A 26,454-nucleotide genomic window follows, 5' to 3' on the forward strand; every position below is an offset into this window, starting at 1 on the left:
GTCACTCTCCCACCTCACCAGGTTTTTCACCTGACTACTGGTTACATAAATCCTATGTGAAATGCAGTATTTCACTTGGGACAATTTTATCACTTAAGCCTTTCATAAACCTATCAAACCATGAGCTACAGGAAACATTCTTTGTTTTATAGATTCTCAGTTTTAAAAAATAAAAACTTTCACCACTCCAAACCAAATGCAATATTATTGAAGATCACACTATCAAATGATGATTTGATTCTTACCTATAACCACCTTTCCTGGGTAAGGTTTCAAACCCATTTTTTTAAAAAAATCATATTGCAGAAACTCACACTTAATGCCCTAACTTCATCTTAAGCAAGCTCACTAAGAATTTCCATGAAGGTATTTTTACCTTAAAATAATATAACCAAACACTTCTCTTTAGTTATTACTGCTGAAACACCAAAAACGTGAAACATGACTTTAGGAAATTAACTTTTAAAATAGGTTTAAAGGGGCGCCTGGGTGGCTCAGTGGGTTAAGCCGCTGCCTTCGGCTCAGGTCATGATCCCAGGTCCTGGGTTCGAGCCCCGCATCGGGCTTTCTGCTCAGCAGGGAGCCTGCTTCCTCCTCTCTCTCTGCCTGCTTCTCTGCCTACTTGTGATTTTTCTCTGTCAAATAAATAAATAAAATCTTTAAAAAAAAAAAAATAGGTTTAAAAGGTTTAGTCCCCATTGCATTTCCAAAGACAAAAACAAATCCCATTCAGGATGGAATTATTAAAATTATTAAAATCACCCAACCATTTTATTGCTTCAATATGTAAGAAGACAAAAAATAGTCATTTATTTCAAGAGGTGATCCAAACAGACTAAAGCTTACATTAGTATCTAAAAAGTCCCATGTAAAACCAATCTATAGAAACCCCATCTCCATTATAATTACAGAGAAATGACCTCAGATGAGAAGGCAGCACGATGTATGTAGTAGAGCTATACAATAGTGACTTAACCTCATTTTTAGGAGGAGAGGGAGAGAGAGCGAGGAAAGGAGAAAAGAAGTAAGAAGACCTGTAAGAATTAAAAAGAAAGATGGATAACATAAAATTGTTTTTGCAAGCAGTAAATGCTAGTACTATTCACAAAAGAAACCCGCAGGCCGGCCCTGATGTACAAACAAAATCACACTTGAGAAGCAAGTATAGTAAGATTTGTCAACATGCAGATGAGTGCATTCAACCCAGCAAGACACCTGATTAAAAAATTAGCCAAGTAGATTAGTCCTCAAGACACCTCAGGTAAAAGAAGAGATTCAGATATGCTACCTAGTCATGATTTTATTGGCCATTCTCCACCACTGTAGAAATCAAACACTGAATTCTCTAAAGAAGCCATTTTCCCACCTCCCCCCCGCCCCAGAAGTCATAAGAGCTCTCTGATATCACCATATAAACATATTTTTGTCAAACTAGTATAGACACCTTTAAGTATTACTTGGTGTTCACTAAACTGCGAAGACTGGTCTAAAAGGGAAGATTTTCCTATCCCTGAAGGTTTAATATGAGATTTTTTTTTAAATTGTATTTGAGACTTGTCTCTTTTACAAAAGATTTTGATACATGATCTACCACATTGAATGCCCCCGAACTTCATATCATTATCAATTAAAATATCTATTGAGTCATCAGTTACAAAAATGAAAAACACACATTTCTTTGCACTCCAAATAAATAACGTGAATATTTCTAATACAACAGACACTGTGACAAATTTTAGAACTGACGTATCAAAAAGGAAAATAGGGTATGCATGTGGGTTAAAAGTCAACCTGACTGAAGAGGTGTAAGGAGGACTGGGGGATAGTTAGGATCTGAGGAGAACCTATAGGGAAAAAAGAGAGAGAGAGAGAAGACAGGGTTCTAGAAACAGAGATGTCATGACAGAAGATGAACAAGAGCTAAAGAAAAGAGGTAGGAACATATCGGTGTGGTTGTCTAAAGGAAAGTAGTGTCAGAGTAGCACACTTTGAAGCTTAAAGAAAATGACAGAGCCTTCAATTTTAGATGGGCATTCATCTTCCCACAATGAGGGAGTGTACTGGTCAGGGCTCAGAGACTACAGAGAAACAAAACCAAAGGAGAGAAAGATATATAAGAGGTTTACTGTGGAATTAGTTCATGTGATTATGGAGAAGTTCCATGATGTACCATCTGCAAAGTGGAGAACCATGAAAGCCAGTGGTATAATTCAGCCATAGTCCCACAAGGAACTGAGACCCAGAGGGGTCAATGGCCTAACTCTCATAATTCTCGTCTGAGGCCAAAGGTGGGGGCAGGGGTTGCTCTGTGTGTAAGTCCTAGACTCTAAAGGCCCAAGAACCTAAAATTTAAATGTCTGAGGGCAGCAGAAGATGGAGGTCCCAGCACAAGGAACACAAACAAATTCACCTTCTCTCTGCCTTTTTGTTCTATTTGGATCCTGGGAGAACTGGGGATTCCCACCCATCCCCAGTGAGGGTAGATCTTCTTTACTGAGTCTACTGACTTCAATGCTAATCTCTTGTGGAAACACCCTCACAGACACACCTAGAAATCATGTTTACCAGCTCTCTGGGCATCCTTTAGACCAGTCAAGCTGACACACAAAATTAACCAACGCAGGGGGCCGCCATGAGTTTTTGAGAAAGGAAGTGATAGGAACAGACCTGTGATTTCTAAAAATTACCTTCTGAAGCAGATAGGAGGAAAGACTGAAAGAGCAGAACCAGTTTGTAAAAACCTACAGGAGTAGTCAAGAGAGAACTTCCTGGAACGAAGGCTGTGGGAGGCACTAAGAACCGAAGTAAAACTCAAAGAATTTCACAGCCGGGCGAATGGGAGACCAACACTTTTCACAAATGCTACTACAGCCGCCTAACCAACTGGCATGTTCCCCCTCCCATGCATTCCCCCCACCCCAGCCAGAGTGATTTTTTTATGAAGTAAAACACACTGCATCTCAAGGCTCTCCACCCCTCCTCCCTACGTGCCAGTCAGGCGGACCTTTTCATTTCCTAGAAGCCCAACTTCTCCCCGCCTCAGGATCCTTCACGCACTGTTTCCTATATCCGGAAACTGGTACCCGGTGTTTTCCACCAGGTGAACCCTAACTAGCCTACAAATCTCAGTTTAAATGACTCAGAGGCGAGCCTCCTAACCTCTCCAACCTAGTCATATGTCCCAACCTTTAAATTCTCCCTTGAAATACGTACCACAAATTTAGACATGGGTTTGTGTATATATCAGATCAACCCTCCCCCCCCCCCCAACACACTAGATTATTCCCTGAGAGGTAGGACTATGATCATTGGTTCCCTGGAATCTGTACCAGTAGCTGGCAGGGGCTTAACAAACGCTTGCTGAATGATAAACAGACCAGGAAAGACCGCTTCAGGTGCTCTACTGGGAAAAATTACCGATAGCGCCATTACCTAATAAAGGGAATACAGGAACAAGTTTGGGGATAAAGTGGAATTCTATCTGGGGAATGTTAAGTTGAAGAAGTCAAGGATTAGGTCTGAGCTGTATGATGTGGAATACCAAAGGGGAAAGAGTAAATGTAACATTTTGGGGAAAGGAGAAGCAAAATAAAGCAAGGAGATCAGAAAAATGTCCATATAACTGCCAGGAAGAAGAAAACAGATAAAGAGACTGATATTCCTAATATGTAAAAGGGTTAAAAAGTAGAAAATATCAACAAACCTAGAGAAAACGGGGCTTAAAAAAAAAAATGGATAGTTAACAGAAAAAGGAATGCACTTACATCCTAACCATATAAAAATATATTCAGCCCAATGTATACCTCAATGTAAATTTGGTGTAATAGTATCTTTAGAAATTCATTGTTGATTTAAATGATTCTAAAATGTCTAGAGATAAAGAAATTTTAAAAAGTTAAAAAAAATATTCAGGGGCTCCTGGGTGGCTCAGTTGGTTAAGCGTCTGCCTTCAGCTCAGGACATGATCCCAGGGTCCTGGGGTTGAGCCCCCCTCCCCTCCGCTCAAATCTCCTTCTGCCTACTATTCCCCCTTCTTGTGATCTCTGTCAAATAAATAAATAATATCTTTTTTAAAAGAAAGATATTCGATTTCACTCATAATGAGATGGAAATTAACGACAAGGATACCCATTCGGCAAAAAAACCCAAAAAACTGACAACATATTCTGTTGCTGAGGTTATGTATAGACAAATAGGCACTCCTCACACATTACTAAAGGGAATACAGAGAGAGAGACGAGAGGATAAATCTGGCAATATCTAGTAAGATTGCATACTCATTTACCCCTTGACCCTGCAATTCCGTATTTAGGAATCTGTCCCAAATACACAATGGCAAAATATAAAAAGACATGTATATGCACAAGGCAATTCATAGCAGTACTATGAACAAGAAATTGGGAACAATTCAAATGCCCACCAATTAGGAACCGGCTAAATGAACCACACAGTCTATTCACTCAATGTAGCTGTAAAACAGAATGAGTAATTTACTACAAAGAAGGGATCTCCGGGATATATTAAGTGAAAAAAGTAAGGCATACATATAGTATTCTATATGAGAAAGGAAGACTATGAATATATATTTTGATTATATTTAAAAAAACAAACAGAATGGAAGAACAAATTTTTAGAATGCAATTACTTAGAAGGGAAAGTAGAGAAACCAGAGATGGAAATTAGACTCCTTTGTATAAATCTTGTTTTGCAGATTTGACTTTGGAACTATGAAACTGTTATACATGATTATAAACCAAAATTACATTTTAGAACAATTACTAAGTATCAAAATTAAAATAGATAAGCTTAAATGTATATCCAGTTGGTGGCATAGCTGAACAGAGAACAATTATTAAGACTGCCTTCAACAGTATGGTAGGCAGCCTCTGGGAAGGGCTCCATGATCCCCACACTTCCTGGTATTCACACCCTCAGGTAATTCCCTCCTCTTTAGTGAGGACTGTATTTAGAGACTTGTTTCTAAGAACAGAATGCAGCAGAACATCCATGTTCCTAGCAGCATTTTTTCACATTAGCCAAAAGGAGGAAACAAATGTCCACCAACAAACGCATGGATAAGTAAAACACGGTGTATACGTACAATGGAATGCTATTCAGCCTAAAAGAAGAAATGAAATTCTGACACGTGCACATGGATGAAATCTTGAAGACCTTCTGCTAAGCTGAAATAAGTCACAAAAGGACCAATACCATTATGATTTTGCTCATGAAGGACCCAGAGTCATCAGATTCAGAGAAAGAAATCAAAAGAGTGGCTGTCAGGGGTTGAGGCAAGAGGGAAACGGGGCATTAGTAATATTTAAGGGGTCTACAGTTTTGGTTTGGAAAGACAGAGAAAGTTCTGGAGATGGATGGTTGTGTGATGTACTTAATGCAAATGAACTATACACTCAAAAATGGGTAACATGGTGTATTTCATGTTATATATTTTACATATTATATATATTTTTAACACAATAAATTTTTTTAGAAGAATGCAGCATATGTGACAGGTTGTCACTCCAAGAACAGGTTTTGAAAAGGTCATGGCTTCCATTTTGGGTTTCTCCCTTGCTCCAACCTTACAACCAGCTGCCATGTTGTTAAGTGCCCTGGGGAGAAGCCCAGGGAACTAGTTTCTGGCCAAGAGCCAGAAAGGATTTGAGACCTGCCAATAATCACCACACTGTGCTTGAAAGCACCCCCAGGGGCTCCTTTGTTTCCCCTCCAAATGAGTCTTGGGATGAATGCAGCCCTTGCTGACACCAAGATTGCAGCTTTATGAGAATCCCTGAGTGAGAGGCTCCCAATTATGCTGTGCCCTACAGAAAATGACCCACAGCAACTGAGATATGGCTCACTGCGTTCAGCCACTAAGTTCTGGGGTGATTCATTACACAGCAATAGATAACACACACAGTACTTTGACTAAACATTCCCAAGGGAATATGCCCCTTATCAAAAAAGAATTATAAATTCCATTGCTGGGTACCTACCCTGGAAAAAAAGCACCTATGTCCACCAAAAGACACGTACAAGAATGTTCCCAGCAACCATATTCATAATTATCCCAAACTAGAAGCAACTAAAATAGCCATCAACTGGAGAACAGATAGATAGATTGTAGCAGTTCCCACAAGAGAATACTATACAGCTATGAAAAAAAAAAAACAAACTATTTCACATAACATGGGTAAATCTCACAGATAAAATGTTGGGCAAAAGAAAGCAGACACAAAGCTTTAGCAACTTGTACTGCTGGTCTAAGACTGCTGTGTGTATAACACACAGGGGTACTCAAAATGAGGAATTATGGAATGTTCTAATTGTATTATTCCTGGTGTCATTGAGAACCAGGATTCTCAGCAGAGAAAAAGGTAGATGTAAAATTTTAAAAAAAAGACTGAGCAAAAATCTTATAGAGCTGAAACAGAACTGGAAGTATCAGTATAAATTCATGAGGTTCTCTATCTTAAAAAAAATTTCCCCTAATTTTGACTACCGAAAATACCTAGAAACAATGATCAATCTTTTAGAAATGTGAACCCGTAGAATCCAGATTATAGTCTTGAAACCCCATTCCCCACTAAAGCAGTCAGGGGTCCCTAGGGTCCAGGAATACCAGGTGTAGGGAGGAAATGTACATGATGTGCCTGGAACTCCTTGTCATACCAGATAATCAAGAAGCTATCAAAAACTACTAGAGTCACGTCAAAATAATTCAGTAAGCAACTTTAAAAGGCTCCCACTGACCAAGGTTTAAATAATTTAAGCATTAATAAAAATAATCCATTATGTTCAAATCTAAGAGTCCATAATGAGTCTAGGGGAGAAGGGGCAACCCTAACTGATCACTGTTAGAGAAGGTTAATATAACCAACTCACTGTTTTGAAATTGGTAAGCCAGAGGAAACTATCAAGCTTTTCTCCAACCTTTCCTATACAAACTATACAACTAGGTAACAAATAGTACACGAGGAATAGTTTCTCTTTATAGAAGATTTCACTTGATAAATGAACAGTAAAGCTATAGTATTAACACATCACTGCCTTGCAACCCCTAATTATTTAACAGACCTAAAGCAGGGAACCCATCACCTGTTTTTGTAAATAAAGTTTTATTAGAACACAGCTACACCCATTCATTTATGTTTTGTCTATTGCTGCTTTCCCATTTCAAGGGCAAAGTTAGTAGCTGCAGGAGAGGAAACCAGACGGCCCACTTTGCCTAAAACACATGCTGTCAGGCCCCTTACAGGGAAAGTTTGCCGTCTCTTGATCTAAAGCATTGAGTACAAAGGGCAACTAATCAACCTTAAAAGAGGGAGAACTAAAAGCTCTGTGCACCAGACAGACACTTGTCAAACACACAGACTTGCCAGAAGAAAGTGAACCCGAATGTGAGCAAGTCTCTAGATTCAACTACTAATTAACAAGAAATACAAAGGACAGAAGAGTATGTTGAGTCACTTAACAGGAATGTAATCAGGATCATTCACATCTACAGGACGAAGACCCAATTTGTTCAACAAAGAAATTTTAAGGACAAGCGGGGAGGGGGAACCTTAAGGAGAAAAATTAACAAACTGTACTGAAGGGAGGGCTTATCTAGATGCTGAGTCAATCAAGTCACCTGCTTTAAAAAAATGTATGAGAGAATCAAAATTACCACCAACTGGATATTTTATTACACTGGGATTGTTGCTGGTTTTGTTTTTTTTTTTTTAAAGGTGGTAATGGTATTGTAGTTGTATTTTTTTTTAAGAAGGTCTGCTACTTTAAGAATACATACTGAAATACAAATAAATTATATGATGTCTAGCATTGCTTTAAAATGATAGAGTGGCAGATAAGTCAGTGGGAGACAGACAAACAATTTGGCCATGACTTGGTAATTATTAAACCTGAGTGATGAATACAAGAGGGTTCATTATACTAGTCCATTTACTTTTATATAAATTTAAAATTTTCCTTAATAAAAATTACAAATAAAGAAAACATTTCTTATTCAGACACAGAAAAAAATCGGAAATAAAAAAGAAGAATAGGTCAGGGAAGTATGCTAGATCACTCCAAAAAGGCAACCGGACTGTGACAAGATATGAATCTTTCAAAGGAATGATAAGAAACCGACTTTGAAAAGAATCAGTTCAGAGATCAAGTCAATGACTCCTGAGTACATCCAAACTTAGTCATGTGTCCTTTCCCAACTATATCAAGCATCCAGAACTAGGGGGGAAAGGATATATATGGCAAAGGAACTTGGGTTTGAGGTTTGGTAAAGCAGTTGCTCAGAATTTTAAAAAGGCAAGAGAATATATGATGCAAGAATGATCATGGAGTTTGGGTAAGAGGAAAGCTAATGAGGCTAGGAAATAGCTCACTTGGTTAGAAAAACAAAAAAATGCCAAGAAACTGCAAGTCATAATGAAGATTAAGAACAGATTTGAGAAGTGGGATGTGACAGAGGGTAATGGTCATGACAGGAAACTTTCCAAAACCTCAGAAATAGAAGCGTTCCAGGTGATGGGGAAGGTAAGAAGGGGTGGGGTGTTGAGCAATACACAGAACTTTGGGTCTCCAGTCCCAGTGAACTAATGCTGGTTAACTAATTGGTTTCAGCTACCTGCCAAAGAATCATACCCTTCTCCCAAGCGTATTTCCAAAAGGTGTCTGTATGGGTAAGGGGCCTGGGATGGGAAGCTCTGGTATAAGATATAGCGATCTTGGAAAATCAGTCAGGTGAGAATGATGGAGGCTAGGCAGATCAAAGAAGCATGATGAGAGCCACCAACATGACACAAGAGACAGAAAGGGAATATCGGCATCAAATAATGGAAAGTTCTAGAGGTCAAGAGAAAAATAAAAACGTGGAGAGAAATAAAAGACATCAACTTCAAAACAAAAGGATTAACTGAAAAATGTTCTGTTAGTGGAAGCCTTATTGTAACTCCATAATTCACAGAATGCAGTCTAAAAATGTCTCTATCAAAGGGGTTACAGAAGAAAGGTATCCTCAAAAAACGAGCAATCTACCAATATTTTCATTACAATCCTAAAAGTGTTAGATGTATGACAGCACCAAAACGCCTTCTAAATCACTTAGTTTAATTCACTCATTTCATCAATGAGAAAACTGAGGTCTACTGAGGCTAATTAACTCACACTCAAGAACACTATGCAATTAATGATTAGAACTAGGGCTAAAATGTACCCCATTCTTCACTCAACCTCCCAACCTTACATCCTCAATTAACACCATGGTTCCACTTAGTGACTTACTTCTCTACAATGCTAAATATCGTCATATATTTCCATTTTGGCAAATATTTGTTGACTAACACTCAAAATGAGCCTACTTCAATAATTTTCTCTTAAACGTCTCCTATAGAAGCAACTGGTTCTGCTCAACTTTATGCCTCTGCCTCACCCCACCCCCACCCCGGCCAAAAATGTATTGAGTAAATCTCAGGGATGTTCAAAAAACATGTTGGCTAACCAGCATCTATGCTTCCAAAAACTGTTAGAATATGAAAAGGCACACATAGTGCCAGGCTAAAAAAAGAAGAGTTGGCATCACACACCTCTCTTATCATCTCCATAAATATGTAACTGCATAACATACATCAATGGGAAGTAAGAAGATGTTCTTGACCCAATGGACCCAACATACCCAAATAGATAGGAAAATACAATAACATGATGAACTACCTCAACCTTCCAATAACGGATTAATGGAGTACTTACAGAGTACATAATGGACACACACAGTGGTTTACATATTTTTATATTTACTCTTTATAAATATCTGATATTATACTGGACCTAGAATCTCATATGGAAAGAACGTTTTGCAGCCTCAAAAAACCTGATGTCACCGCTATTTTTAGATGTGATTTTTTTAAAATTAGCAAGAAACAAAAGGCAGGTATTACTCATCTATAAGGAGAGAAGGCATAATAAAGGGGAAGGCAATCCAAAAAAAATTGTTTTTATAAATTTCTATTATTGTGTTAAAAAGTACATATCCTTAGGTACCTGGGTGGCTCAAGTCTGTTGAGTGTCTGGCTCTTGGTTTCAGCTTGGGTCATGATCTCAGGTTCTGGGGATGGAGACAGGCTCTGCACTCAGTTGGGGGGAGTGGGTCAGGGTATCTGCCTTTCCTTTCCCCTCGGGCTCTCTGTCTCTCTCTCAAATAAATAAATCTTTAAAAAAATAAATAAATAACTGAATAGGGGCGCCTGGGTGGCTCAGTGGGTTAAGCCTCTGCCTTCAGCTCAGGTCATGATCCCAGGGTCCTGGGATCGAGCCCCGCATTGGGCTGTCTGCTCAGCAGGGAGCCTGCTTCCCCATCTCTCTCTGCCTGCCTTTCTGCCTACTTGTGACCTCTCTCTCTGTGTCAAATAAATAAATAAAATCTTTAAAAATATTTTTTAAAATATCTGAATAAATAGAAAAAATAAAAAGTACATATCCTTACCACTTAGAACAGGTTGTTGAGGCACAGAGTTTGTAGAAAAGACACCAATTTTGGAAAGGATCCATCTAGAAGCTTTTTCAATCTGGAGCTTGTACTTTACAGGCACACAAGTGGGCACACGGGTGCGAAGCAGTAGTGATTCACCATGTACAAAGCAGAATATGGAATGTTAAGGGCTGGAAGACAAAAAAATGAGAGAAAAGAAAGAAATATGGTTGGTTATTAGTAACACCCATGTTTAAAACAGGAGTTGTTTTCATAGAACGGTTTTCATAGAACAAGTACCATTATTGAAATTGGTTTTTATAACTGAGAATCTAGACAAGAAGAACTTTCTTATATAAAAATCTCAACTACAAAGGGAAAGAAGAGAGAGAAAACAAAATGAGAATTTGTCTTTTGAAGGTTCTAAATTAAAGATTTTTTGCCACCCTAACATCTTTCTCAAATGTATTATAAATTTCCTTACCATCTAAACATAACGAACTGTTTCTTTTTTTTTTTTAAAGGTTTTATTTATTTATTTGACAGACAGAGATCACAAGTAGGCAGAGAGGCAGGCAGAGAGAGAGGAGGAAGCAGGCTCCCCGCTGAGCAGAGAGCCCGATGCGGGGCTCGATCCCAGGACCCTGGAATCATGACCTGAGCCGAAGGCAGAGGCTTTAACCCACTGAGCCACCCAGGCGCCCCTAACGAACTGTTTCTTAATGACACAAGCCCAATCATCATAAGAGTACTTCCCTAGTACCTGAGGACATATACTTTACAGGACTTGGGGTAATGACCCCAGAACTGCCTTTATTTCAAAAGGTACACCCCTTGGGGCACCTGGGTGGCTCAGTTGAGTAAGCGTCTGCCTTTTACTCGGGTCATGATCCCAGGGTCCTGGAATCGAGCCCCACGTTGGGCTTTCTCCCTCTCCCTCTGCCTGCTATTCTGCCTGCCTGTGCACTCGCTCTCTCTCTCTCTTTCTCTCTCTGTCAAATAAATAAATAAATAAATAAATAATTTTTTTAAAGTACACCCCCAAGTATCCTAAGAAATAAGCACTTTCTGTTGCCAGTGGTAATGTCAGTATCTACAAACTTAAGAATGTATCCTTTGACCCAACAATCCTCTTTCTGGGACATTCTCCTATAGACAGACTTGTACACTCACAAAATCAAGTGTACGGCAGGACCGCTGTGGGATTATCTGTAAAAATGAAATACTGAAAACAACCCAAGTTCCACATGACCTGGCAATTCCACTCCTGGGTAGGATATACCAAGAGAAATGATAAAATACATCCATGCAAAATTATGGATATAAATGTTCACAGTAAGGTTATTTGTAATAACCAAAAGGTAGAAACAACACAAATGTCACCAACTGATGAATGGACAAACAAAATGTGGTATATCCCATCCAATGGAATATTTCTGCCACAAAAAGGAATAAAGTACTGATACACACTACGAAATAGATGAATCTTAAAAATGTTATGCTAAGCGAAAGAAACTAATCAGAAAAGGCCACAGAGGCCGCACGTTACATGAGTCTATTTATATAAAGTGCCTAGAATAGACAAATCTACATACAAAGAAAATAGATGGGTGGTTGACTAGGGCGGGGGTGGGGGGAGATGAGGAGTGACTGCTAATGGGTACAGTGTTTCTTTTGGGGATGATGAAAATGTTCTAAAATCAATTGTGGTGATGGCTGCACAATTTTGTGAATACTGTACACTTCGGTGATTTGCATGGTATGTGAATTATATCTTAATCAAGCTACTATATATATATATATATATATATATATACATGTATAGTCTGTAACTTCTTCACCACTAACCAATATTTTCCATATTATTCCTTATCACCTTGCAACACTATACAATAGGGAAGGCACTGGATTCAAGATAAAGCAGTACTCTTGCTAATTCTAAACCATAAATGAACCAGAACTTTCAAGTTTCAATTTCCTCTCGGGGGAAGCAGGGAATCCTCTGTTGTTACACCATCTTATTTTTCCCCTAATAACTGAGTTGCATGCTTACCAGAGTAAACTATATTTGTCCCAAAATCCATTTATGTCTATTGTATTTGCAATAATTATGTCATTTAATTAAATATTACATCAAAAATATGAGTGCAAAAAAAATGCTTTGTCTCTGAAAATTAAGCTCTATGATTTGTAAAAGCCAAGTCCCTTGAAAAATATCCTAAAGAGAAGACCTGGGTTATACCAATGATTGATGAGGTATAAGCATGTTAAATTTCCAGTTATGAAATACGGAAGCTCTGTATCTTTCTCAGACTCCTCACTTGAAACAAATTTTCCATGTAACCAACCCAATACTGGTTGATTATACATACTCCCACTGTATGAGACAGAAAGTCTACTCTATAGAAGTAATTGATATATCGGGGCGCCTGGGTGGCTCAGTGGGTTAAAGCCTCTGCCTTCGGCTCAGGTCATGATCCCAGGGTCCTGGGATCGAGCCCCGCATCGGGCTCTCTCCTCAGCGGGGAGCCTGCTTTCCCCTCTCTCTCTGCCTGCCTCTCTGCCTACTTGTGTATCTCTGTCTCTCAAAAAAAAAAAAAAAAAAAAAAAAAATCTTAGAAGTGGTTGATATAAAGGAGTAACAAAGTATACCACGATTCCCACCATTCTAGCTCATGTTCTAAAGAGTGATGGTTGAGCCTACTGAGTTCTTAGAGACGCTGAAACTTGTCTACCCTTTACGCTCCCAGGCCCCACCATACTCTGAACTCTACAGATGACTTGTCTCTTAAACTGAAAGAAAATACCCAAAGTAAACTCTTCAAGGGTGCTGAACTCCCTCTTCCCATCCTCTAAAGGTCTCCAGATCGTCCCTTTTCAAAGTTACACTTAACATCTGACCTGTACAGTCAGATGACCATTAAGAGGAAAAAAAAAATTCTCACGTACATTCATGAACCATACACTCTCCTCCTGATTTTCTCTTAGCATGCATCTCTGCCTCTCCGTTCTCACCTATCAACTTACCCTCAATTTCCAGTCACTTGCACTCTGACACCAATACTAAATACTAAAATACTCTTCCTAATGATGTCAGAAGAGTTCTAAGTGCCCATTCTGACTTGTATCTGACCTCCCCTCTCACTACTCCAATGCACTTCAGACATGGCTGCCAAGTGCACAACCGTGATCACAAAATTCTCTGGCTTGGTAATATACAGCGGTACTCCTAACTCCTACAGAATAGAGTTCAGAAATTCATAAGCCTCAATGTCAAGATCCTAATGTCAGAAAGTAAACTGCTAGCACATCTCCCTAACACTGTCTGAACTTGACTGTGCAAAAGTATTCCATTCCTACACTCACATCTTTCTTTCCATCTGGAATGTCCACTCTTTGTTTTTTAAGATTTTATTTATTTATTTGACAGAGAGAAAGAGATCACAAGTAGGCAGAGAGGCAGGCAGAGGGAGAGGGGGAAACAGCCTCCCTGCCAAGCAGAGAGCCCAATGCGGGGCTCGATCCCAGGACCCTGAGATCATGACCTGAGCCGAAGGCAGTGGCTTAACCCACTGAGCCACCCAAGCGCCGCATGGAATGTCCACTCTTTGTTTCTATGCACTGCAATTCCTCTAAAATCATTTTTAAAGTAGAAACTCACTTATCCAACCTGAGTGTTGGATTTCTCAACTGTCATATCTTCAAGGACTACTTTATAAAAATCATCAAGTGCTACAAGTATTATAATTATTAAGTATAAACTAAGAGGCAGCATATATCATTCAACAAATGCAGTTACTGCTATTCACCCAAGAGAATAAGTACGCTATAAATATTTTTTAAGTTGACATACAAAAAAAAAAAAATTCTATTTTCTAGCCATACTACACCCTTTGCCCTAAAAGGAACAATTTAAGGTTTGATAACTCTAAAAGTTAAGATGATGAAAATTTCTGATAATCAACAGTTTTCAATGCATGGGAATTTCAAACAGACTCATGACGTAAGAACAGTAACCCACTATTTCATTATTTAGTCAAGAGCAACTTGATTCGTAATCATCTCACAATATATGTCAAGTCATTATGCCTTAAACTTATATAGCGTTGTATGTCAATTATATCTCAATAAAATGTGGGGAGGGACACAACTGGATTCAGTAATATCCACCAAAAACAAGCTTACCAAAAACAGTAGTTTCATCATTTACGTTTTAAAAAAAAAATTGTGGTAAAATACATATAACATATAATTCACCATCTTAACCATTTTTAAGTGTACAGTTCAGTAACATTAAGTACATTCAGACTGTTGCACGAACATCATCACCATTCATCCATCTCCAGAACTCTTTCCATCTTGCAAAACTGAAACTCTGTGACCGTTAAACACCAACTCCCCATTACCACATGCCCTCTCCCAACCCCTGGGAAAAAGCATTGTACTTTCTCTGTCAGGGAGTCTGACTATTCTGGAGACCTCACTCAAGTGGGATCACACAGGATTTGTCCTTTGTGACGGGCTTATTTCACTAAGCAGGATATCCTCAAGGTTCATTCATCTTATCATTTACCTCTTCAACAAGAACTTTAAAACCACACAAGGGACATGGTTTAAACACATTCTAGTTTAAACGCATGGTTTACACATACTCTGTACCCTGGAGATTTAGAGGACTTGAACTACAAAAAGAAAGGGAAAAGCAAAATGACACGTAGTGGGTCATCTGGTATACCAGGCATTCTGCTAGGTGCATTTCACAGACAGTTAAATCTACATGACCCTGAGGAGGTAGGGTGGTTATTATTATTCCCAATCAGTAAAAGAAAAAGAAGGTTCAAGGGACTATAAGGTAGGCCTCCTATGTTACTTTCCGAATTCCACTTTGTTTTTATCATAGAAGTTACCACTATCTGACATATATCCACATGTACATTTATCTCCTTATGTGCAAATTATATGTAGACCAAATAAAGTTGGAAATCATTACACCACGAGTGCAAGGGTCATAGTTACATAAAAAAGTTGTATCTATTATACGACATCTAAACATCTTACAAACTCTGGCTTTTCTGAGATGCTTCTCCATAGGTACATTTCTTAGATACTCAGAATTTGGGAGACTTTATTACAGTCAAAGAGATATTTAGAGATATTTCCAGCCAGCAGGAATGGGAAATGGAAGGCAGGGGAGGGCAGGAGTGGAGGATAAAATTCCAACTGAAAAGTCCAAGGAGACTTCTCTTCAATGACCCCAAATCTAGTATAACATCCCTATATTCTATAAATTTGGTTGTTTCTATCAAACTTTACGGAGAATTTTTCTACCAAGCATGGGTTTACGATATACAGGGAGATACAAGGTTATGATGTATGGCCTACTTACAGCTTAAATATACTCTCACTATAATATTAGCTATATTTATAGTAATTTGATTTCCTTGTGCTTCAGAATCAAAGTATATATTTCCCACTATCCTGTATTGCTATATTTTCTCCCTCAAATTAGTTAAAACTTTTATCACACTTCAAGAAATTAAGAATTAAACACCTAACGTTTAAGCTGCTGAAACTATATTTTTCCATGATTAAAATTACGGCAAATAACTCCACAATTAAAAGAATTTAAAACGTTATGAAGCAAAATATGATTGTTTAAGGCCTCTCTCTAAATAAATTCCTACTTGTAACAAAGCTACAATTCCCATTAACTTATTGTTTTCATAAAATAATTCCTTTTGAGCACAGTATGAAAAATGTTACTCATAAAAGAAGTACTGTGTTCACAAAATAATTTTATTTTCACTGATGTAATACAAAGTCAGTGGTTTCCTTTTTGTGGTAAACAATGGGTCTTAGGAAACACATTCCCCGCTAAATGTCTTTTACATTTTTTTTACACACAATTGGTTCTACTTCCTAATAATCACTATTTACCAGAAATGTGAAAGATAAAAATCTATCAAGCTACACAATAAGATTAAGCAAGCCAAAAAGAGAAAAATAAAATTATAAAGGCTCTGTAAAGAGGGTGGGGTAGAGAAAACTCAAGCTAACACCAACCATCTCCAAGCCATTTTTTTTTAAAGATTTTATTTATTTATATGACAGATAGAGATCACAAGCAGGCACAGAGGCAGGCAGAGAGAGAGGAAGGGAAGCAGGCTCCCTGCTGAGCAGAGAGCCTGATGATGTGATGATGATGATGCGGGGCTTGATCCCAGGACCCTGGGATCATAATCTAAGCCACCTAAGCCGAAGGCAGAAGTTTTAACCCACTGAGCCACCCAGGCGCCTAATCCAATCCATTTTTAAAACAGTGGTTTCGAGCTGACAAAAATCCCCATCTCTTTCCTCCCTTACCAAGGACCATTCCCATCAGCATACATTCTATAATGATCCCCACCCCAAGGGAAGGGAAAAAAGAGCCCTCCGATGACATTGTTATTTAAAATAAGAAATATATATTTTGTCTTTGTCCCATTTCTGGCACAGAACTCCTAAAACCCTTAAAATTTCCTAAGTGATGACAGCTTTAAAGGTGTCTTTTGTTGTTCAGAGGTGACTTTTGGACCACACCCAAGGATCAGAACTGGCTGCCAGGAGAACCAACCCTGTGATTAGAAGGTTGGAACTTTCACTGTCACCAGCCCCCTCACATGGTGTCTGTGGGAAGGCTGGAGGTTCAATCAATCGCCAATGGCCAAAGATATAATCATCATGCCAGTGTAAAGAAACCTCCATAAAAACACAAAAGGATGGGGTCTGTCTGGAGAGCTTCTGTGTTGCATAAGCGCAGATGTGGGGGAAGTGGCACATTCAGGGCATGAAAGCTTTGCACCCTTCCCCCCATACCTTGCACTGTTCTTCTCTTCCATCTGGCTGTTCCTGAGTTTTATAATAAACTGGTAATGTAGTAGGTAAAATGTTTCGTTTGAGTTCTGTGAGCCACTCCAGCAAATGAATTGAACCTGAGGAGGAATTTGCTAGAACCCCTAGTCTATAGCCTATAGGTCCAGGGGCACAAGTTGACAACCTGGACTGGTATCTGAAGTGTGTCTGTGGGGGTTGGGGATAGGGGCTGAAGGAGATGATCTTATAGGACTCAGCCCTTAAACTGTAGGATCTGATGATATCTCTAGGTAGTGTCAGAATTGAGATGAACTGTAGGACTCCCAGGAAGTGTCTAAGAATTGCTTGGTGGTGTGGGAAAACCCCATATACACACATACTGGAACTGACCTCCCTAGACCTAGACCTGTCAGTGACTACAGCAGCTCTCTGCTCCCTTTCATAATAAAAGTCTCCCATATAGTTGCCTCTATGCAGTACTTCACCTGCTTCCCTTCTTTGTCCTATTTTCTCTTCTATCCACTCCATGGCTTTCTACCTTCTACTCCATAGGACCTCTTGTCAATGTCACTAATGACTTCCACACCTCATGAAATCTAAAGGTCAATATCAGGACTCATCTGACTTGACTCTACAGCAACATTTCTCTCCCTCCTGTCGGAAAGACCTTCACGTGGATTGCAAAATGCCACACTGCTGGTTTTCTTCTTCTTCCTTATGAGCTGCAATTCCTCTGCCTCTTTCCCACCTCAGAACCCTGAAGAGCACAGAGTGACCTTACTTATCCAGGCTCAAGGCCTTATATTCAAATTTGGGATTTGTGGGCATGTAGATGGTATCTCTAGCCCCATTCTTTCTCCTGAGCATGAACCTCAAAAATTTAACTACCTATTTGGACACCAACTAGGACTTCAAACTCAGCTCTTAATACATTTCCCTAAATATTCACCACCCCCAGCATTGCACCTCAGCAAATAATACTTCCAGAAGTTACCACTTCATCCTAACAAAAAGTGAAAAGGTGAACTGAAAAAGCAAAACACTTCTTAGGACATGCATTAAAAAAGTAAGATCATAGGGAAAATCACTATTCACAGAACTGAAGAAGCAGATAGAAAAATACAAAGAATCACAACTTAATGGAACAGAAACTTCCATGCAGATCAGTGCCAGGGTGAGAAAACCTGAAATTTTAAGAATTTTTTTTTTTAATAATCTCTACATCCTACATGAGGCTCGAACTTACAACCCTGAGATCAATAGTTGCATGCTCTACCAACTGAGCCAGCCAGGCACCCCAAGAAGTCTGTTTAGGACCCTCTCCCTTTGCCCCTCCTCCTGCATGTGCACTTGCACGCTCTCTCCCGCACTCTCAAATAAATAAATCTGAAAAGAAAAGAAAACTGAAAATAAAAGACTGGAAAAAAATTGAATATCCTAGAAATGTAGGACACTACAAAATAGGTCACATATACATAACAGGAATACTAGAAGAAAGAACAGAAGAAACATTTGAAACAATAATGGCTGAGAATTTTTCCAAATTAATGCCAGACACCAAACTACAGATCTAGGAAACTCAGAAACCACCAAGCAGGATAAATGCCAAGAAAAACCACTTTAACCAGGCATAACACACTCAAAATGCAGAAAATAAAAAATAAAAAGTCCTGAAAGTAGCCAGAGGAAGAAAACACCCCACCTATGGAGAAGCAAAGATAAGAATTACATTTTACATCTCAGAAACCATGCAAGCAGGAAGAGAGTGAAGTAAAATATTTAACATGTTGACAGGAAAAAAAAAAACATCCAGAATTCTGTACCCTGCTAAATTGTCCTTTAGAAATGAAGGAGATATAGACTTCCTCAAACAAAACCAAGGTAATTTGTTGCCAACAGACCTCTTAATGTACATAAAGAAAGGAGGAGCATCAAAAAAGGAATAAGGAAAGGTAAAATTAAAACTTTTTCTTATTCTTTTTTTTTTTTTTAAGATTTTATTTATTTATTTGACAGAGAGAAATCACAAGCAGGTAGAGGCAGACAGAGAGCCCGATGCGGGGCTCGATCCCAGGACCCTGGGATCATGACCTGAGCCGAAGGCAGAGGCCTTAACCCACCGAGCCACCCAGGTGCCCCGAACTTTTTCTTATTCTTAATTGAGCTAACAACAGTTTGTTCAAAGTACTAGCAACAATGTATTTGATTATATACACTTATATAAATGAAATGGAATGAAAAACAGCAATGATATAAGAAAAGGGAAGGGTGAGAGGAATCAAGATTATTTTATTATAAAGTAATTGCACTACCCATTTAGGATAGTCTTACTTGAAAGTGGATTTGGATTCGTTGTAAATGTATATTGCAAACTCTAGGGCAAGGACTAAAACAATTTTTTGAAGTACAATATGCTAAGAAAGGAGAAAAACAGAATCATATAAAATGTTTAAATTAAAACCATAAAAGGCAGAAGAAGATCAGAATCCAAAAAAGAGAACAAAAAACAAGGCCACAATTAGGCAACAGCAATAAATATGATAGTTACTAATTTAACTATAATAATAATCAATTTGAACATCAATTGTCTAAATGCACCAATTAAAAGAAAGACACTGTCACAGTAGATCAAAAAGCAAGGCAGGTTGTCTATAAGAAACCCACTTTAAATGTAAAGACAGATTTGGATTAAAGTTAGCTGCATGGAGGGGCTCCTGGCTAACTCAGTCAGTAGAGCACTGGACTCCAGATCTCATGCTCATGAGTTCAAGCCTCACATTGGGCTTGGAGACTTTAAAAACAAAAAAAACCTTCATGGAGAAAGACATACCATGCTTGCTAACACTAATCAAAATAAAAATAGAACAGCTATATTACTTTGATACAGAGCAGATTTAAAAGCAAGGAAAATTGTCAAGGATAAAGAGGACCATTACATAATGACAAAAGGGTCAATTCTCCAAGACCTAACAATCCTCAATGTGTATATGCCTAACAATAGAACATCAAAATACATGAGGCAAAAACTGATAAAACTGCAAGGAGAAATAAATGAATCTACTGTTATAGTTGAAGACATCAACACTCCTCTTTCAGGAATGAACAGATTCAGCAAGCAAAAAATCAATAAGGACATATCTGAACTCTACAACACCATCAATCAGTTGGATATAATTGACATCCCTAGACTACTTCATTCAGCAAAAGCAGAATACACATTCTTCCCAAGCTCACATGGAACATTCACCAAAACAGACCACATTCTGGCCCACAAAATACAACTTAACGAACTTAAAAGAACAGAAATCCTGCAACGCCTACTCTCAGTTCACAGTGGAATTCAACCAGAAATCAATGACAGAAAGATAACTGGAGGGGTGGCTCGGTAGGTTAGTGGCTGCCTTCAGCTCAGGTCATGATCCCGGGGTCCCGGAATCCAGCCCCACTTACGGTTCCTAGCTCAACAGAGAGACTGCTTCTTCCTCTGCCTCTGCCCTTTCCCCTGTCCCTGCTCATACTCTCTCTCAAATAAATAAACAAAGTCTTGGGGTGAAGGGGGAAGGGAGAAAGAAAGGCTAACTGGAAAATCACAAAATACTTGGGAGATTAAAGAACACACTTCTAAATAATACATGGTCAAAGAAGAAATCTCAAAAAAAATTTAAATATTTTGAACTGAATGAAAATGAAAATACTTAAAATTTGCGAGATTCAGCAGAAGCAGTGCTTAGATGGAAATTTATAGTAGTAAATGCGTATATTAGAAAAGAAGATCTAAAATCAGCAATCACTTTAGGAAACCAAGTGCTCTTCTTTAGGAAAAAGAAGAGCAAATTAAATTCAAAGTAATCAGAAGGAAAGAAATAATGAGAATTAGAACAGAAATCAATGAAACTGAAAACATAAAATCAAGAGAGAAAAATCATGAAGCCAAAAGCTGGCTACAAAAAAACAAAGGAGAGGACACAAATTATTAATACCAAAAATGAAAGCAGAGACATCACTACAGATTCCATGAATATAAAATAAATAAATAAATAGTATGAACAATATATGCCCACAAATTTAATAATCTAGATGAAATGGACTAATTCTTTGACAATATAATCTGAATGGGCCTTTCAAAATTCAAGCAATCATTAATTGAACTATTATTCTGAAACTGAAAACACTAGGCCCAGATGTGTTCACTGGTGATTGCTCCCAAACATTTATGGAAGAACTATAATAATTCTCTACAATAACTTTCAGAGATTAGAAGCTGAGGGAATACTTCCTAACTCATCCTATTCAGCCAGAAGTACCAAAAGACATTTGAAATCAGTTAATGTAATCTATTACATTAACAGGCTATAAAAGAAAAATGACATGACTGTATCAATGGATGCAGGAAAGGCATCTGACAAAACCCAACACCCATTCATGATAAAAACTCTCATTATATTGGAATAAAGGGCAACTTCTTCAACTTGATAAAGATTATCTACAAAAAAACTACAGCTAATATCATACTTAAGTGTGAAAAACTATAAGGTTCTCCAGTAAGATCAGGAACCAGGCAAGATGTCCATTCTCACCACCCCTTTTCAACATTGTACTGGAAGTCCTAGCTGTGCAATGAGGAAATAAATTATATACAGCTTGGGAAGGAAAAAATAAAACTGTCTTTGTTTGCAGATAACATGATTGATCACCAAACAGAAAACCCAAAAGAACACACACACACACACACCTGGAACTAATAAGCAATTATAGCAAGGTTAGAGGATACAAGGTTAATATATAAAAGCCAATTGTGTTCCTATATACCAGAAAGGAACAAACAGAATTTGAAATTAAAAACACAATACAATTTACATTAGCATCCCCCCAAAATGAAATATTTAGGTATAAGTATAAATTTAACATAATGTGTACAAGACCTATATGAGGAAAACTACAAAATTCTGGTAAATAAAATCACAGAACTAAATTAATGGAGAGATATTGCATGTTCGTGGACAAGAAGACTTAATATCATCAAGATGTCAGTTCTTCCCAATTTAATCTACAGATTCAACATAATCCCAGTCAAAATCCCAGTATGTTATTTTGTAGGTATCAACAAACTGACTGTAAAGTTTATACAGAGAGGCAAAAGACTCAGAATAGCCCACATAATATGAAGGAAAAGAACAAAGTTGGAAGACTGACATTATCCAACTTCAAGACCTAAAATAAACCTAGGATAATCAAGACAGTGTAATACTGGGGAAGATCAGTGGAGCAGAATGGAGAACCTAGAAAAAGACCCACAGCCAAACTGACCTTTGACAAAGGAACAAAAGCAATACAATGGAGCAAAGATGGTCTTTTCCACAAACGGGCTGAAACAACTGGACATCCACCTTAAAAAAAAAAAAAATCCAGACACAGACGTTTCACCCTTCGCAAAACTTAATTGAAAATGGATCATGGTCTTGAATGTGAAATGCAAAACCTAAGACTAGAAAATAACAAAAGAGAAAACCTAGATGACCCGGGGAATGGCAATGACTTTTTAAATACCAAAGGCACAATCCATGAAAGAAATAATTGATAACTAACTTAATTAAAATGAAAAACCTACTGTGCAAAAGACAATATCAAGTGAATGAGGAGACAAGCCACAGACTGGAAAAAAAATATTTACAAAACACACACACACACACACACACACACACATACACACACACCCCTAAGAAAGGGTTGTTACCTAAAATACACAAAGGAATCTTAAAAACGGAAGAGGAAAACAATCTGATTTTAAAATGGGCCAAAGGGGCACCTGGTTGGCTCAGTCCATTAAACACTGGACTCTTGGTTTTGGCTTAGGTCATGATATTAGGGTCAAGAAAGCCAGCCCCACACAGAGATTTTCTCTTTCTCTCCCTCTCCTTCCCCACCCCCTCTGCACAGGCACACAGACACGTGTGTACTCTTTCTCACTCTTATAAATAAATAAATAAATAAGCCAAAGACCTTAACAGATACCTAACCAAAAATATGCATACTGCAAATAAACTTACAAAAAGAAGGTCCAAATCATATGTCAACGGGGAAATGCTAAATTAAAATGAGATGTTGCCAGACTTCTATTAGAATGGCCAAAATCTGCAACAATTGACAACAAATGCTGGAAGGGATGAGACAAGGGCTCTCCCTCATTGCAGGTGGGAATGCAAAATGGAACTAATGCTTCAGAAGACAGTGTGGAGGTTTCTTAGAAAATGGAGATACTCTTCCCCTATGACCCAGCAATTGTGCTCCTTGGTATTTACAGGACTTAAAAACATGTCCACACAAAAACCAGCACACTGGGGCACCTCGGTGCCTTAGTCAGTTGGAAGTCTGACTATGGCTCAGTTCATGATCTCAGGGTCCTGGGATCCTGCCCCATGTCAGCTCTCCCTGCTCAGCCAGGGGTTTGCTTCTCCCTCTGCCTGACGCTCCCCCTGCTTGTGTGTTCTCTCTCTATGACAAATAAATAAAACTGTTAAGAAAAAAATATAGGGACACCTGGGTGGCTCAGTCATTAAGTGTCTGCCTTCAGCTCAGGTCATGATCCCAGAGTCCTGGGATGGAGCCCCGCATCAGGCTCCCTGCTCTGCGGGAAGCCTGCTTCTCCCTCTCCCACTCCCCCTGCTTGTGTTCCCTCTCTCTCTGTGTCTCTCTCTGTCAAATAAATCAATAAAATCTTATTTAAAAAAAAAAGAAAAAATATATATGAAAAATAAAATTAATAACCATCAACTCAGTCAGGCACTGTCCAAAGCAGCCGGGATAGGTCAACGAGGACTATGTCAACGAAGAATGCTGCCCTCTTGTAACTTACACGTTAACAGCAGGAGATGATAAACAACACATACCATTATGGAGAATGAAAAGGCGAAAGAAGCTATTTAAAAAAAAAAAAAGGATCATGGAATGTCAAGCGCTCTGCATGGCAGGAGCTGCAATTTTTAAACGGAATACGGCATATTGTAAAGGTGACAGGTGAACAAAGAACTGAAGAGTCAGCCAGGTGGGGAGCAGAAGCCAGCACGTTCCAGCCACAGGAAAGAGCCACGCCAAAGCCCCAAGGCGGAAACAAGCCTGGCACATCAGAGCCAGAACAAAGGCAATGACTGCAGATGGGCAAGGGTTAGAGGTAGCAGGAAAAAAAGGATCAGAAAGATAGTAAGAGACTAACTCCCGGAAGGCCGACAGACCAATGTGCTGTGAGCTGGGGAGTCACCAGAGTCTGCCGGAAAAGGACATGATCATCATCTGTTTGAAAAGGAGCGCTGTGGCCAATGTGCCGAGAAAGAGCGCAGGGGCAGAAGCCCAGATGTGGGGGACCTCTCGGTGGCAGGCGATTTGCGACTGAAGTGTTACAAAAACCCTTGTCTTTCAGCAGGAGAGATTGCTCTTGGATTCAGTTAACTTTCGAGCTCTGTTCCCCAGGAAACCATGAATGTCAGAAACCACCGAATGTCAGCTGTGTTACTAGGCAACATGGCTTATGGTAAAAATGACCCACTGGTAAACTGCTTGGGCCTGAGAGGGACTATAAATACCTGGAGAGTGGCTGTAACTTTGGGCTGCTCTTAGTGTGGGGACTCCTCCAGTCGGGCATGTATCCTGTTGGAATTCTAGAAGCTATGCGCATGGGCGGTTTTCCAAGGTCATGGCCTTTGTGGAACTTGGGGCTCTTCAGTCAGGGTAGCTACATACCCACTCAGGTGAGCTTCATTACTCACACCCAAGCTTTACCTTGAAGCAGAAGCACAGAATAGTTCTGGCTGTTCCTCTTTTTTCTTTTTTTTTTAAGTTTCAGGCCCCATGTAGAACTTGAACTCACAACCCTGGGATCAAGTGTTGCATGCTCTATCAACTGAGCCAGCCAGGTACCCCCTGGCTATTCTCTTTCTGCACTGCTACAAGGACATTCCCCTCTCCCCAAAGAACATTTGTCCTTCTCTGCTGGTAAGCTGGTTTTCCTGTCCCTCCTCTCCTGTAACCTAAGTGAATGGGATGTCAAATATGGATTGCCATAGGCCACAGGTCTGGCTAAACCCTAATAAAATTCCCTGGGTAGGCACTGCTCTACTGCAGTAACCCAGGCAAGAAACAGCAGTAGCATGGACCAGGATGGCTGTGGGGCAAATATGAAAAAGCAGTAACATTATAAATATAATTTGAAGGAGGAACTCATAGGATCTTCCAATAAATAAAATGTGGGATATGAAAAGGTAAGTTAGGGATAACACCAACATTTTTGGCCTTAGCAACTGAAAAGATGGAGGGGGGAAATGGGATGGAGGAAGGACTGGAGACTGGGAGTTCAACTGTAGATAATTTTGAGGTAAGGGTCATTCCCAACTCACTCTCTTCAATCCAAGATGGCTCCAGTAGCTCCAAGTATCATGAGCCCATATAACAACATCCAAAAGAAGGGCTATCCCTTTGTACGTTAAAGGACACCAGACTCCCCACAGACTTTCTGACGTGTCCTAAGTCCGAAACCAATCATGGGCAAGGAGAATGGAACTAACACAGTTGGCTTTAGGCTGAGCCACATTCACAAACTGTCCTCTTTGGGATGGGGACGGGGGAAGCCCAGGAAACACATGAGCACTAAACACCCAAACAAAACTGGGCTTCCATTAGCGAGGAAAGAGACCAGTAAGTACAGTGTCTGTCCAAAGTAGCAGATGAACCATCCACATCAGTGGTGAAATCGCCCCCAAAGAAAGATTAGTAATAAAGGGCACTTAACAAAATCAGACAGGGAGCCAGGTGACAAATGAGAGGAAGTGACCTACCTTCTGGTCCATGAAAACACATCCAGACAAATCTTGTGAAATTACACAGCCACCAAGAAAAGATTCTAAAGGATGTGAGGAAAAAGGACTAAAAGGAAGAATCGGACTGAAATCAGGAACTCTCAGTTGCAGAAGACAGAACAATGCCTCAGAAATTTCGAAAGCAAAATAATTTTGACCCAGATTTTCATATCCAAATGATCCATCAAGTAAGAAAGCAGAATAAAGACACTTCCAAACATGTAAGGACATTACTTGGGGTTACTCTCTAGCAACAAGGATGAAAACCAATAAAGTAGATATGAGAACACA

The 26,454-nt window shown here is 39.1% G+C and overlaps 1 protein-coding gene across 6 annotated transcripts in view; it reads right to left on the bottom strand.

Annotated features, from left to right (window-relative positions):
* Positions 1 to 26,454, bottom strand: part of FRYL (FRY like transcription coactivator) — a 263,771-nt gene that overhangs the window by 215,299 nt on the left and 22,018 nt on the right. For all 6 annotated transcript variants that reach the window (XM_047719250.1, XM_047719249.1, XM_047719247.1 and 3 more), the window contains exon 2: positions 10,481 to 10,656. The gene's annotated coding sequence lies outside the window, so the exon portion shown is untranslated. The remainder of the gene's footprint in view (positions 1 to 10,480; positions 10,657 to 26,454) is intronic.

This window comes from Lutra lutra, chromosome 2, assembly GCF_902655055.1.
Source record: "Lutra lutra chromosome 2, mLutLut1.2, whole genome shotgun sequence".
Classification (NCBI taxonomy): domain Eukaryota; kingdom Metazoa; phylum Chordata; class Mammalia; order Carnivora; family Mustelidae; genus Lutra; species Lutra lutra.